The sequence below is a fragment of the Octopus bimaculoides genome, chromosome 20, assembly GCF_046866305.1.
Source record: "Octopus bimaculoides isolate indiv1 chromosome 20, ASM4686630v1, whole genome shotgun sequence".
In the NCBI taxonomy this organism is placed as follows: domain Eukaryota; kingdom Metazoa; phylum Mollusca; class Cephalopoda; order Octopoda; family Octopodidae; genus Octopus; species Octopus bimaculoides.
Window position 1 is genome coordinate 201,438 of NC_142947.1, and position 12,500 is coordinate 213,937.

The window sequence follows — 12,500 nt, forward strand, 5'->3', positions numbered from 1 at the left end:
TACAAAAAAAAAAAAAAAAAATTAATAGTAAAGCAACATCACCTATGAAAGAGATAAACACAATGTTATTTACAGGATATACATACATACACACCCACATAAATACATACATACACACCTACATAAATACATACATACATACATTATATATATATATATATATATATATATATATATACATTTGTTTTTTTGAACTATATATATATATATACACACACATCTATCTATCTATCTATCTATCTATCTATCTATCTATCTATCTATCTATCTATCTATCTATCTATCTATATATAAAATACACTTATGTATGTATGTATATATGTATATATGTATGTATGTATGTATATATGTATGTATGTATGTATGTATGACTAAATGTATGTATGTATGTATGCGTGTTTGGTGGGAGACTTATTTCGCACAAGTGCTATTTATTTTGTATCGCTAATTTTATTCGTTTTATTTTGTTATTGCGGTTCCATTACCTAATTTAAGCAGTCAATGGTTAGCAGTTGTGACATTCTTAATTTGAGGCCATCCAAAGTAATTCTGTGACCAATTTTTGAAGAGATGAGAAGGAAAAACAGAAAAACAGAATAAATTAGGCAGTCATAAGTAGAGAGAAAGCGAGAGAGAGAGAGAGAGAGAGAAGAGGGGTGGGTCAGGGAGAGAAAGGGTTTATTAAAAGAGAGAGGGAGAGAGAGAGAGAGAGAGAGAGAAAGTAACAGTGACGGAGAGAGCGTGAGAGAGAATATGTGAGAGGAGAGAGAGAGAGAGAGAGAGAGAGAGAGAGAGAGAGAGAGAGAGAGAGAGAGAGATATTGGTCCATTAGCGTAAAATGATTTCAATTATCTTACGACTGATAGTGTTGAAGTCAAGAATTTACAGCAGAGTTTATCAGACTCCATTCTCTCTCTCTGCACACACACACACACACACACACACACACACACACACACACGCACACACACATGGATAAATACGTGTGTGTGTCCACTCATGAACCCTCACGCACGTTCACACACACACATATATATATATATACATATATACACATCGTTTTCTAAACAGTTAACTTTAAACATCGAAGTTTCATCAAGGATGGCTTATCAAACAAATCCTTTTCGTGAAATAAATATATATTCGCAGTACAAACGCACACGCATGCACGCACACAGGCAAACACACACACACGCGCGCGCGCTCGTAACTATACATGTTATGTCTGTATGTCTGTATGTATGCCATTATTAAGTTTTATTTCAAAATCTCTTGCTAATAAAGAGCCGGTGGATCTTTTTTAAAACGGGGGCCATATTTTTCATTAACGAAACACTTTGAAACTTGGAACACTGGTAGAATGTGTCATATAAAACATCTTTTTCTCTTAGTCTTCTTTAAAAAAAAAAGAAATCCCTAAGTTATTCCATGTTAAAGTTGTCGTATTTCTGTAATTTCAACCAATCACTGACGTCCATTCAGCCGATATACATTAAGTGCCGACTACATAAACAAACGATTCTTCGTTTTATTTGCTTTTTTCATATTAAATTTGCTTTAACCCTAACCCTACGGTTAGGGTTAGGGTTAGGGTTAGGGTTAAAGCAAATTTAATATGAAAAAAGCAAATAAAACGAAGAATCGTTTGTTTATGTAGTCGGCACTTAACGTATATCGGCTGAATGGACGTCAGTGATTGGTTGAAATTATCGAAATAAGACAATTTTTTACATGAAATAAATTCGAATACAAAAATATTTTTCTGTTCTATAACACAAAATAGATAAGTATACGAAGTTTGAAAGTCTTTCGGTACCAAAAACACTACGTAAAACATTAATGAAAAATGTGGCCCCCGTTTTAAAAAAGATCCGAGCCGGTTTCTAACCCAGACCCACGGCCCCTTCACTGGAATTTCAATAACATCAACAGAATATTTTTGTATGTATGTATGTATTTATGCAGATTTGTGTGTTTTGTTTTATGTATGTCTTCTCATGCATATACTCGCATATCTAGACATGCTCATATATATACTTAAATGCTATACTTCTGGAAAGTAGTTGTATGCTGTCAACTTAACGTGACAGTCCCCTGAAGGGAATAATACTACTGTTGGTTAGACCTAGGAAGCTGTACCGCTGCACAAATGCAAGTGTATATATGTGTTTGTGTATCCATGTAGATATACGTGTATGTATGTATATATATATTTATAATACGCGCGTGTATCTATTTATCTATCTATATATAAGGACTTCTGGTAACTTGACTGATGAAAGAAGGCCACGAATGACCCATCTTTTTTTGGCCTGCCCTTTTAATTGTTGTTTCTCTTGACCGCCTGTGTATCGTCCATCTGTCCGAATGTTTTATTGCCCTCTACTGCGTTCTTGTTCCATTTATGTCTATATATATATATATATATATATATATATGCGCAATCACACGCAGATACGCGCGCACACACACAGATACACAGATACGCACACACGCGCACACACGCACACACGCGCACACACGCACACGCACATACACATACACATACACATGCATACACACGCACACACACACACACCTGCGCACACACACAAGTGTATACATACCTGTCATGCAATCGTTATTGTGACAACATGTCCAGTGCTACAGTTTGTATTGTGTGAAATATTTTCCATCACAGCATCCGCTGCCGTGTCACTCATTTCATTGGTTTGTTCTGACCGACATTTCTCTGTCGACAGTGTCCCCCTCCGGGAGAGAAGACAACTCCTGTCACATGTCATCGCTGAGAGAAATACATAAAGTAAAATAATTGAAAAAGATAGAAAGAAAAGCTTTACATGAAAATATATATAAATCTCATAAAACAATATAAAATGAATTTATTGCCGGCTTGAGTGTCTGTCTGTCTGTCTGTCTGTCTGTCTGCCTGTCTGTCCTTCTGTCTGTCTGTTTATGTATGTATGTATGTGCCTGCATGCCTACCTGCCTGCCTATCTATCTATCTATCTATCTATCTATCTATCTATCTACCTGCCTGTTTGCCTGTCCGTCCGTCTGTCTCCCAATGTCCACACGAAGCTGCATTCTATATCTCTTCTCATTCTCTGTTTTTCTCTGTGTACGTGTGTGTGTGTGTGTGTGTGTGTGTGTGTGTGTGTGTGTGTGTGTGTGTAAGTGTGTAGATGTGTATGCTTATGCATGTGTGTTTGTATGATTGTATGAATGCATGAATGTGTTTATGCGTCTATGAGTACGTGAATGTGATCTGTGTCCTCAAATACACATATATACACATATATACACATACACATTCATTCATGTATATACGCTGACATAGAAACATATATATACATACATGCATATACACACGCGCACACACAGACATATATATATATATATATATATATATATATATATATATATATATATATATATATATATATAGAGAGAGAGAGAGAGAGAGAGAGAGAGAGAGAGAGAAAGAGATACAGACAGAGATATAGACAAACAGTTGGTGTAATTTAAACGAATATCTAATGTTATGTGTGTGAGATTTAAATGGAAAATCAAGTTTGCCGAAATTTGGCTCAGAAAGGTCAAAGATCAGATGGCATATATTTTGCTTTTTGTTGTTTTTAGGAGAAGGTGGTGAAATTTGGGATATATATATATATATATATATATATATATATATATATATATATATATATATATATATATATATATATATATATATACATATATATATATATATGTATATATATATATATATATATATATGAATTTCATGTCAAACAATATTAGAAAATAAAAACGAGAAAAAGAAATAAGCAAAACAAAAATGATAATAAAAAATAATTGAAACAACGACAGCTTGGAGAAAAGGAAAAAAAATCATGACAAAATTGTTTTGTAAAATGAATAGAAAGAAAGAAAGAAAGAAAGAAAGAAAAGAATTAATATGAAATCCTTCTGTTTTTGTTCTATTTTTTTTTTTTAATGAAAGGAAAAAGAAGCGGATGAAAATATAGAAAGAATGTGGGAAATAATGATAGAAAGAGAGCGAGAAGTTGTGCGAAAAATATTTTTAGCGTTTTGAAAAATGCTTTTCAATCAACGATAGTTTTTGCAGAAAAGGTATTTCGTTGTTACAATATACCCCCATTGAAAGGCAAACCTAATTCCTAGCGCTGTTGAATATCACCGCTTGTTATTTAGTTGTTAGATAAAGCACATTTAGTAGTAGATCTAATCTGTCGCTTTGTTTAACACTACCGCCTAGTATTTGGTTGATGTTGTACAAAATCGTAGAATACTTTTTATACACCAATTTCAAATCCCTGCAGAGCAGTAGTTCTTAACCAAAATTTCTTCAAACGAGAGCCCAGGGAAAAAATTGCTTGCAACAGAGTGGCCCCCTTCTAGTGGAACCTAAGGGTGAACTAGTAATGTTTAAACCAGCTGAGGGATCAAATTTGCTATCTAAGAACTCAGAATATAAAGAGCAGACATTTTAACAACTCCGTTAACCACTATTCTGGATTGGTTGTTTATTGTATCGATCTTGAAAGGATGGGGTGGAAAAAAAAAACCTATAACATTGATTGGATTTGAACGTGGAACAAATAGTACAAGACGTTTTTTTATCCCACTGGTTAACGTCTCTACCACTCCGCCACCAACGTTGAATGAACAATTTTCTATAACAAGATTTGCTGATGCATTTTATGAATGGCCTGACCGTGATAAATTAGAAACTCACACATCTCCTAATTTACAAATAAAAGATTTATTATCCTTCAGTTGTGCGATTACCTTCAATTGTTAATCGCACTTAATCCTTTCCTCTGCCGCTTACGTCACTAATCCAAGAGCCAGTCTTAAAAGAGATTTTTTTTTTTAATTAGCAGAACAGAAAGAGAAGGACAGAGACATCTTTTTTTTCCGACTACTTCCTATCAAGAAACGAAGGCCATCATGCAACGAAATGAGATGAGAGGGGAGAGATCATACTACTACTACTACTACTACTACTACTACTACTACTGCTGCTGCTGCTGCTGCTGCTGCTGCAGTAAGGCCTGCGCCAACAATAATTGGAAGGCTTTGCAAAAACCATGCGTACGTGATCAATTGTGTAAGGTGAATTTATGCCTGGCTGCTTACCGCGGTCATGAAACCTAAGCTTACTTGGGTTACAAGTTTGCTGTCCTGAATTCAGGCCTCACCCGTGGGTACGCTGCCTTAGCCTTTTGTCATTTCTGGGGGGGGGTCGATGAAATAAAACACCTGTCAAAATATTAGGAACTGATTTACTTTTCCCCCCATTGTTTAATAAGAAGAATCTGTAAGTATTCGTGAGGTTATATCAAGTATCAGGATTGTATGTGTGTGTGTATGTGTGTGTGTGTGTTTGCGTGCGTGAGTGTATGTGTGTGTGTGTGTGTGTATGTGCGTGTGTGCGTGTGTATGTGTGTGTATGTATATATGCATACGCACAGATACACACGCATACATCTATGTATGCATGCATGCGTGTATGTATGTATGTATGTATGTACGTATGTATGTATGTATGTATGTATGTATGTATGTATGTATGTATGTATGTACGTATGTATGCATGTATGTATGTATGCATGTAAGCATGAATGTATGTATTATGTATATATGCATGCATGCGTGTATGTATGTATGTATGTATGTATGTACATACATACTATGTATGTACGTACGTTCGTACGTACGTATGTATGTATGCATGCATGTATGTATGTATGTATGTATGTATGTATGTTCGTACGTATGTATGTATGCATGTATGTACGCATGTATGTACGTATGTATGTTCGAAATTTCCCCCATGACACCTGACGAAGGCCGTAGGGTATATCAGCCGAAACGTTGTGTTAACAACAAACAAGATGACAAATATCCGTCAAATGTAAATAATGTAAATAATGTAAATAATGTAAATAATGTAAACAATGTAGAAAAACCACTTTCTCCTCAGACTGCACGATTTCTCGCAAGATTCTCGAAAGTTTTCTTTCCTAATGTTGAGGCGTTTCAAATTATCTTCGAATTTGGTGTTATACCGTTGAAAGAATGTGTCCCCACCGTCGCTTCTGAAACTTGATTAAGAAAGCTTCTATATCATCAACATCATCATCATATCATCATCATCATCATCATCATCATCATCATCATCATCATCATCATCATCATCATCATAATCATCATCATCATCATCATCAGTAGCAGCAGTAGTAGCTAATTAATTTAGGTGGCACAGTATGAGCTCGCTAAAGGTATCCATGCCCCACGGAGCGCTGAAAACTTTTGCTATCAGCTTATTTTTATTCCTGCTGGAGTCGTACGGACCTCTGTCGTGCCATACGGCACGTGTTGGGCATTTTTAACCTGGTGGGGCCCAACCTGACCCGGATCTGATTTCTTGCATACACTGCGAGAGAGAGAGAGAGAGAGAGAGAGAGAGAGAGAGAGAGAGAGAGAGAGAGAGAGAAAGAGAGGAAAAACCAAGCACTGTTAGATTTTTATCGACCCAGCAAAGATGAAAGGTACGGTTGACCTTGGCTGCTTTCGAAGTTAGTGCGCAGAGAACCGAAACAAATACAGTCTGTCCGCCGCCAAAACCATTCTGTCAGATTACTGCCATTTAGATTAGCCTAATTCAACAAGATGTCTTTATCTTAGCTTTTCTTCCCCAATCCAGATAAACAGTTGGATTATCCAAAAATCAGTTCATGATTTATAATCACCGAAACTCCGATTTAACTCATCATCTATTATTATTATTATTATTATTATTATTATTATTATTATTATTATTATTATTATTATTAGCCATCACATAGAGGCGTCCTGACCGAATGTTAAATGTAGATCGATAGACATCTGCAATAATTTAAAACCGATCCCAGATCTTGAGTAAGGTGGTGAGCTGGCAGAATCGTTTGCACGTTGGACGTGATGCTAAGCGGCATTTTGTCCATCGTTACATTCTGAGTTCAAATCCCACCAAGCTCATCATTGTCATTCCAAGGTCAATAAAACAACCATATTGCTGGACATGAACCTTGCAACAGAATGGCGTCCCGTTCAGATGGATTGTTGTCATCTCGATCACTTATATGCCATGGAAACCGGGCAATCAACCTTCTAGAAGGCGAATGGTTCAGTGGTCAGCGTTTTGGGCTTACAATCGTGAGGTTGCAAGTTTGATACCCAGATCGGGATGTGCATTGTTTTCTTGAGCAAGACACTTTATTTCCCGTTGTTCCAGTTCATTCCTCTGTGGAAATGCGTTGGGACGTCACTGGTGCCACGTTGTGTGAACGTTTGCCTTTCTCTTGGATAACATCGGTGGCGTGGAGACGGAAGACTGGTATTCATGGACGACTGCTGGTCTTCCATAAACAACCTTGTCTGGACTTGTGCCTCAGAGGTGAACCTTTTAGGTGCAATCCCATGGTCATTCATGACCGAAGGGGTTCTTTTACATTTTAGAGCTCACGAAAAAAGAAATGAGATCTTAAGAGGCACTTTATTTCATCAACCATAAAGATAATGCCGGAATTAACTAGATTTGAACTCAGGGCGTAAGAGGCCAGAACGAATACCAAACAAGGGAACATATCTTTCTCTGCGAAACCAAAACTCACTTTGTACGAATGTTTAAACAACATTTAAACAAAGGCTTCTTAGTGTCGTTGTTTTCAGGAACGTGCCTAACTCTATTCTTATTTTACAAAACGATTGTGTGTGTGTGTGTGTGTGTGTGTGTGTGTGTGTGTGTACGTGCGTGTGTGAGAGAGTGTTTGTGTAAGAGTGTATGTGTGTGAGAGAGAGATAAAGAAAGAGAGAGAATATGTGTGAGTGTGTGTGAGTATTGTGTGAAATAGAGAGTGAATGCGCGCGCGCGCGAGTCCTGTGGTTAGTAATTTATTATCAATGAAATAATAGACACGTCTGCACCACCACCACCACCACCACCACCACCACCGCGTTGCCTGCCACAATGTTTGTCTGTTCAGTTATCCAAAGGCAGTTTTAATTCTTTAGCTTTTCTCAGATAATGTCAAGAGCTAAAAGCAGCTTTTGAAAAAACTGCAAATATATATACCTGCACGTTAATGACAAACAATCAGTCATTCGGTACATGTATACCATATACACACACACACACATACATACATGCATACATACATACATACATACATATATATATGTATGTAAGTTTGTATGTATGTATGTATGTATGTATGTATGTATGCGAATATGTCTGTACAGTTCTTGTTCATATATGATTGCTTGTCACAAAAAATTATTCATTCATTCATTCATTCTTCTTCTTCTTCTTCTTCTTCTTCTTCTTCTTCTTCTTATTATTATTATTATTATTATTATTATTATTATTATTATCATTATTATTATTATTATTATTATTTTATGTTTGACTTTTGTTTTGCATTTGTACAAGTTGGATCCAAGTCTCACCCAAAGACCTCAAGAGACAACAAGTTAGAAGTTCATGTAGGTGTTATGCCTAGGGTACCATATATTTGGATTTGTACAGTTTTGTTCAAGTGAATGTTTAAGAAACCATAAGAAAATTATGTGTTTGCTTCAAAATTTGAGATCACATAGATAGTATTTTACGTAGGATATGGGCAGTTCCCATGAGCACTATCTTTTGAACTTCAGCCATTTTGGGGTTTCCTGGAATCTGATATTATTATTATTATTATTATTATTATTATTATTATTATTATTATTATTAATAAGGCGATCTAGCAGAATCGTTACTACGCTGGACCTAGTGCTCGACGGCAATTATTCCAGCGTTACGTTCCGAGTTCAAATTCCGCCGAGACCGACTTCGCCTTTCATCCTTTCGGAGTCATTGAACTATGTACCTGTTAAATACTGGAGTTGATGTTACCGACGTGCCCACCCTTCAAATTTGCAGGCCTTGTGCCAAAATAAGAAAGGACCGTTACCAGAAAGCCATTACATGCAAACTTAACCTGTAGTAATATCTCTCTGAAGTTCAGTGACAAATCTCTTCGAATCTCAAGAATCTTTCTTAGGATTCTAACAGAGTACCAGAATAGTACTGTTTGCTAGTCAACGGTGCCTGTTTCAATTCCAATATCCTTTAGCTTCCGGTAGCAGTTTGTGCGTTGTACTAAGTACCTCAAGTACAACAGATACATTTACCAGCTTTGTCTTCGACAATATCTCCATCTCTCTGGCCATGTCCTGATATTTCTCAATTTCTTTGATATCCACTCTACCCTCATTTGTTAAAATTTTGCCCTCTCCAATCAGATCTTGTTCTGGGTTCAGTCCCACTGTGTAGCACCTTGGGCAAGTGTCTTCTACTATAGCCTCGGGCCGACTAAAACCTTGTGAGTGGATTTGGTAGACAGAAACTGAAAGAAGCCCGTCGTATATATGTATATATATATATATATATGTGTTTGTGTGTGTGTGTGTGTGTGTGTGTGTGTGTGTGTGTGTGTGTGTATGTTTGTGTGTCTGTGTTTGTCCCCCCACCATCGCTTGACAACCGATGCTGGTGTGTTTATGTCCCTGTAACTTAGCGATTCGGCAAAAGAGACCGATAGAATAAGTACTAGGCTTACAAAGAATAAGTCCTGGGGTCGATTTGCTCGACTAAAGGCGGTGCTCCAGCATGGCCGCTGTCAAATGACTGAAACAAGTAAAAGAGTAAGAGTATACGAGCGGGTATATACATACATAAATATACATACATACATACATGCACACACGTATACGTACTTATACACATACACAGTCATTTAGACAAACACACATTCATTCATATATATGTACACACATACACACACAAATATGTATGTATATACGGGTATACATGTGTGTATATACATATATCTATATGCATATGTCTATATACACACTTATATATAAATATATATATATGCATAGACATACATGCATACATATATATATGTATATGTATACATATATATGTACACACGCACACATACACGCACGCACACACAAACACGCACTCACACGCTCACACACACAAACATATATATAACTTTAATCGGATTAGTGGTGGATTAAAGTAGTTAATCTGCTTATCTCTTCTCATTTAACAGTTCCTCCCTTTACAAACGCCTCTTCGTGGCTTCTTTCTCTCTTTTTTCTTCTACCTCTTTGCTCTCCCTCCCTCTCTTGTGTATGCGTATGTGTGTATGTTTCTGTGTGAGCGTCTGCTGGTGCACACACACACACACACACACACACACACACACACACACACACACACACACACACACACACACATCTTACATGTAATGTACTTTAGAACAAAGCTAAGATTTTAGTCGGCAGTGACATATACACGTAGAGGTACAACATCGATTTTCCGGAAATTTGGCTACCGTTGCCTTTCCGGATGACAGATTTTTTCCGAACCAAAGGTGGTCACTCTCTAAAATATAAAATTTTACTCAAATGATTGAAGGAGATACATAGGCGCAGGAGTGGCTGTGTGGTAAGTAGCTTGCTAACCAGCCACATGGTTCCGGGTTCAGTCCCACTGCGTGGCACCTTGGGCAAGTATCTTCTACTATAGCCTCGGGCCGACCAAAGCCTCGTGAGTGCATTTGGTAGACGGAAACTGAAAGAAGCCCGTTGTATATATGTATATATACATATGTGTGTGTGTGTGTGTGTGTGTGTGTGTCTGTGTTTGTCCCCCCAACATCGCTTGACAAACACAAAGTCCCTTTCGTGTTCAATTGTGTCATGGGGATTTTCTTCGCCCCAAATGTGAATATTTTGCCATTCGTATGGAATGTAGCCTTGTCGCTGGAAACAAGACGGTTTTCAAATACAGTTCTATATTTAAGAGATGAGGACTTATGTACATTATTTACATTATTTACAATTGACGGATATTTGTCCTCATCTAGTTTGTTGTTAACACGAGCATAAATACACAGATAGATAGACTCACACACACACACACACACACACACATACACACACACGTGTGTATACTCGCACGTGAGCACATAAGTACAAAACAAAATGGAGAAAATAGGACTCGGATGTGAAAAGTGGAGTAAAACACTATCTTATTAAAACCGAAATAAAGCTCACAAACTGTTACTCAAAAGTTTCACATTAACCGTTCGTCAGAAAGTCGTTTAGCAACCCATGTGCTTTTCTCTAGACTATTCGTTCTTTCTTCTTTTTCCTTTTCTCTGGAATTTCTTCCTCGCTACGACGAAGAGCCATGCTCAAAACGTCATACTGTTGCTTTCATTTTCCATGTGAACTTTCACCGAGCGTCAAACTAATGTATTCACTGTGTACGAGTGTCCATTTGTCTTTTTGCTGTTTTCGCTTTTGTACTTGAATTCGCTGTTTGTCACCGATTTACTTGTATATGTGTGTGTGTGTGTATTGAGAGAGAGAGGAGGGGAAACAGCGAGCGAGAAAGATACCAACGTATGGAGAGATAAATGTACAAAGGTAGAGGCAGATACACGCGCGTGCGCGCGCGCACACACACACACACACACACACACACATACAGAGTGGGGGGAAGTAAGAGACAGACTGAGAAAGAGAAATGCAGAGAGGCAGTGACATACGGAGAGGTAGATATACAGAGAGGAATAGAGACAGACATAGGTAACCAAAAATAGAGGTAGATAGGAAGAGAGAGAGAGAGAGAGAGAGAGAGATGTAGAAATGGAAAAAAAGTCAGTCAATATCAACACTATCAGACAAAATTTTCACGGTGTGTAACCTTTTCTTTCAGTAATTAACTTAACAAACGTTCTCCTCTCTTCAAAACTGTTTTGTCGTCGTTTGACATTTTGCAAAAACTGAATCTGGAATGTTGTGCCAAAGTCATTTTGTCCAATGCTTATATGCACGCGCGTACCCCCTCCCCACTTAAAGACAAACACACACACACACACACACACGTACAAACTCTCTCTCTCTCTCTCTCTCTCTCTGCTTGTCTTTCTTTGTCTCTCTCCCTCAGCTTCGCATCTCCATCGCCCTATCTCTTCCTCTCTCCTTCCTTTCTCTATCTTTCTCTCTCTCTTCCTCTCTCCATCTATCTCTCTCCCTCTTTCAATCCTTTTCTCTCTCTCTTCTCCCAATACCTCTTCCTTTCTCTCTCTTCTCCCAATACCTCTTCCTCTCTCTCTCTCTCTCCCTCCCTCCCCGTCTCTGTCATACTTTTCCTTTTGTTCCTTTGTCTCTAACCTCACATTCCGTCTCTCTCTCTCTCCCCTTTCTCTGTCTCTCTCTCATCTATCTCATCTCTGCCTATCATTCATGTGTGTCTCAGTGTGCCATTGAATTGTGACATTACTGGGGCACAACATTAAAATGTATTCAGTCAAAAGAAATCGACGCTAGTATTCATAATTCTATCGATTTCCTTTGCCGAA